Source organism: Octopus bimaculoides, chromosome 4, assembly GCF_001194135.2.
Source record: "Octopus bimaculoides isolate UCB-OBI-ISO-001 chromosome 4, ASM119413v2, whole genome shotgun sequence".
Lineage (NCBI taxonomy): Eukaryota > Metazoa > Mollusca > Cephalopoda > Octopoda > Octopodidae > Octopus > Octopus bimaculoides.
Genome location: NC_068984.1, coordinates 108,570,574 through 108,575,214, shown reverse-complemented (window position 1 = coordinate 108,575,214; position 4,641 = coordinate 108,570,574). Strand labels below are relative to the sequence as shown.

Sequence of the window (4,641 nt, the reverse complement as noted above, 5' to 3'; positions counted from 1 at the left end):
TATATATATATATATTATATATATTCTTATATATAATATATATATATATTATATATATCCTTATATATATTCTTATATATATATATATATATATATATATATATATGTGTGTGTGTATATATATATATATATAGGGAAAAAAACAAGGTGAAGAAAATAGAGAATAAATGGATGTAATTACTGATTTATTTGCATGTTGCAGAAAGATGACGTTCTTTTAAAAAAACATTACAAATAAATTGGAAGATGAAAACTCAAAAAAGTTAAGAATAAAACACAAGAAGAACCTACATATATGTTTCTGTCAAACCAATAAGTACTTACGAATTTTCAAAACATGTTTAATGTAGAGAAAATTGCCACAGTCATATTATTTTATGGTTGGACTTCTTCAGGGTTCAAAAGGAGCTAACTCCACTTAGGTGACCATTATATCTTTTATGATCACCTAAGTGGAGTTACAACACAACAGAAAGTGTGAGGAATATTAATGCAGTATATGGGGGATCAGACAATAAGTGTAAGCCAGTTTAAACAGTGGTTCCAGAAATTCTGAGCCGGAAACTGCAGCCCGGACCTCTGTAGGTGGATCTCTGCAATGTATAGCGGCATCCAATCCATTGTTCAGATAAACGGCTACCTGTCAGAGCCATTTTTGATCAAGTGCTCAGTTCGTCAAGGTGTCCCCTTTCCCCACTTCTGTACATTTTGGCTCTTGAGCCATTACTGAGGAAGTTGGAGAATTTGAGACACACCCCCAATGAAATCGGATGCAGTAAGTCGGTCTCTGCTTATGCAGATGACGTCACCATCATTGTGTCCTATGAGGCTCAGCTACCTTGTGTAGAGGACGCTATCAAAGGATACGAGGCAGGAGCAAAAGTTAACAAGGACAAGTCCATCGGCTTGCGCCTTGACAGCTGGAGAAGCAAGCTGGTATCATCCAGTGTCATGGGTCACTGGACAGATGGTCCTGTTAAGTTGCTTGGAGTTTGGTTTGGACTGGACTCCCAAACAGAGAAGAATTGGAGCGAGGTGGCAGACAGGGTGGAAGCTCTAGTTCAGACTTGGTCCAGACGGGCTCTATTCCTGAAAGGAAGGGCAGAGGTGGTACAGGTGTTTTTCGCATCTGTAATCACCTACTGCCTAACCGCTGTCCCTTGCCCCGACTTATGGCTACACAAGTTGGAGCACCTCCACTTCTGCCTATTGTGGAAAGAAAGCCACTTGTAAGGCGCTCTGTCTGCAGTCAGGAACCACTAAAGAGTGGGTTAGGGATGCTAAGGCTTATGATGCGCACGCATGCGTTGAGGCTAAGATATCTCTGGCGCTACCTGGAAGGTGATAAGGTGTGGAATTCGCTGGCGGAGCAATTCTTTCTGCAACCAACCTACTTAGAGAGGTTTAAACCCGGTTTTATTAAAAAACAGAATCTGACAGAATGGCAAAAGGAGTATCAACAAGCACTCATGTTGATCCACAAGATGGGCAAGGCTGGCAGTGGGAATACCACCTCGGTTTTGTATAGAGGGTTGGTAGAAACTAAAAATGACAATGTCCTAGGAGGGGTTCTGGGGTTCGGTGAGAACCAGCTTACCAACCTGTTCCAAAAGACTTTCAGGCCGGAGTATTTGGATAATTACCAAAAATCCCTGACCTGGCAGTGCTACATGAATGCTTTACCTGTTCGAGATAAGTTATTCAGGCACGGAATGGTAGTGCCAATGACATGTCCAAATTGCGAGCTGGACGATGAAACTGTCCAGCATGCTTTTGTACACTGTCAGGAGCTTTCAGGCTTCATAATTTACGTTGAACATGTGTTGTCACACCTAGGTTGAGTACTGCTATCAGCTGGATCTATAATTAAGATTGTGCCGCCCACCGGACTCTCAAAGGAAGGTGAGGCATGTTTTCTCCTTACAGTGGCAGTGTTGAAAGAGTGTTTGGAAGACAAGAATGCAAGGACTCGTGACGGGAACCTTCATCTCTGGCCCCAGATTGCTCACTTATTTCAGATATCATCTGAAGAGCAAGATAGGGCTGGAGAGGAGACAACTGTCGCGAGGCATGTTTGAGAAAAGATGGAAGGATGTGGTAAGAAAGGTGGATGCAAGTGACCTGGCTTAATCTCCATGGAGAAAAATAAAGGTATAGTCGCTGGGCTTTCCGCCCATCAGGGAGAATCCCCGCCCTGGCCATAAAAAGTTCAGAATATATCATATTGTATAATCATCAAAATTTTTAAGTTTCATCCGACTTCACTAACATTTATCTGTTTGTTCTGTCTTGTTTGTCCCTTCTGTGTTAGATATTATTATCTTAATAAAGAAATATATTGCCAGCCGGTGGTTGTCACATGCTGATGATGGGTCAATACCCAGAAGCTCAGGTCTGTGTGTATCGCGTCAGGCTGGAAATGGGAAGGATGACTTCCCTTTGCAAATACTGATAGGGCACAGATAGTGTGTCAATAACCAGCTGGAGTAGATGTCTTCTAGGGGCTACAAGCTACAGTAGCATCAACCCTTAAGGGTTAGACACATATAGGTGGCAAATATATTTCACAATATATATATATATATACACATATATATATATATACACACATATATATATATATATATATATACACACACATGTCATCATTATCATTTAATGCCTATGTTCCATGCTGACATGAGTTGGAGGTTTTACAGGATCTATTGTGTCCAAGGACTGCATCAAGCTCCAAGGTCTGCTTTGGCATGGTTGTGGCTGGATGCCTTTCCACACACACACACACACACACACACACACACACGTCTTCCCATAGATACAAGCTGTGAGCAAAGACAACCCTTAAGTCTTCTACTTACAAAACAGAGTGACATATTTTGAAGAAATAAGAACCCTAAATGAAAAACAAAAACCAATAAAAGAGACACTAACTCTAATCATCCACTCCAATATTATGGTGACAAATCATTCTCAAAGACACCTAGACTGTCATTATGATTGCCACCCATTTTAATGAAATCCTTCTGCCGACATAATGGAAAGCCAGACACATGTAAGAAACTAGAAATTCTGTATAAAAACGATGCAGAGTTAACCTTTCTGTTATCTTATTTCTGTTGAACTACATTGCATTTTTTTCAATTAATTTTGAAAGTAATAAAGAATTTGGTCAAATATCTTAATCATCACTAAGCTGGTAATTAGAACATAAATTAACAATGAATTTTAATGAGAAATTTTAAGGAACCTGTGGAAGAGGTAGGCCCAAGAAGACATGGGACAAGGTGGTGAAGCATGATCTTTGAATGTTGGATCCCATGGAGGCGATGACAAATGATCGAGACTTTTGGCAGTTTGTGGTGTTTGAGAAGACTCATCAAGCCAAGTGAAATCATAGTCATGGCCTGTGCCAGTGACACATTCAGGGTACCTGCGCCAGTGATATGTAAATGACATCTATGACAGTGACATGTAAATGGCACCTGTGCTGGTGGCACATAAAAGGCACCTGTACCAGTGGCACATAAAAGGCACCCACAACACTCTTGGAATGGTTGGTGCTAGGAAGGGCATCCAGCTGTAGAAACCAAGCCAAATCAGACTGGAACCTGGTACAGCTGTCTGATTTACCAGTTCCAGTTAAACTGTCTAACCCATCAAGAATGGAAAGCAGTCGCTAAATGAAGATGATAATGATCATCATCATCACTTTATATAGAAAGTTTGTATCATAGAAGCAGGGGTGATCTTGGGCAGGTTGGTATCAAAAGGATTAAGGGAACTTCTTAGTCTTCCTACGGTGAACATCTCCAGTGCTGGTGGCACAATAAAAAGTTTCCAGGCTATGCTGTAAACTATTTTGTGATAGAAAGGGTATCATCATCCTCATTGTTAAAATATCCACTTTCCCATAGGTCAAATAGTTTGTTGAGACTGATCTACTACGACTGGGTGCTCTTCCTGTCACCATCTTTACCTGTTTCAAAGCAAGGTAATATTTCCCCATGGCCAATAGACATGTCTTAACAGAATACTGGAGATGAAAGACATTCATTTACAACAATCATGTGATGTCAAAACAAGGAGACACACATATACATCCTCTCTCACCTCCCACACACATACATACATACAACAGGCTTCTTTTGGTTTCCATCTACCAAATCCACTCACATGGCTTTGGTCAGTCCAAGACTATAATGAAAGATACTAGCAAAAGGTGCCCTGCAGTGGCAAAACCATGGGATGTTACTACTACTACTACTACTACCAACAACAACAATACAGTCATGCTTGCAGCTATGCCAAAAAGGAAGGAATTACGATCATGTAAAATAGAAAAGTCTTGTCTGAGGCAACCTCTCTCATGGTGGTGATTGGTTGTAAGAAGAAGGGCATCAAGTTAATGTAACAAAGATATTCAGATCTTTTTTTGCTAAAACACCTTTTTGAGCGTGGCCGTTGCCAGTACCGCGTGACTGGCCCTCGTGCCGGTAGCACGTAAAAGCACCCACTACATTCTCAGAGTGGTTGGCATTATGAAGGGCTTCCAGCTGTAGAAACTCTGCCAGATCAGATTGGAGCCTGGTGCAACCTTCTGGCTTGCCAGTCCTCAGTCAAATCGTCCAACCCATGCTAGCA

At 41.1% G+C, this 4,641-nt stretch overlaps 1 protein-coding gene across 1 annotated transcript in view; it reads right to left on the bottom strand.

Moving 5' to 3' along the window:
• Positions 1–4,641, bottom strand: part of LOC106876787 (zinc finger protein 236) — a 67,513-nt gene that overhangs the window by 33,157 nt on the left and 29,715 nt on the right. The gene's annotated exons all lie outside the window — the stretch shown is intronic.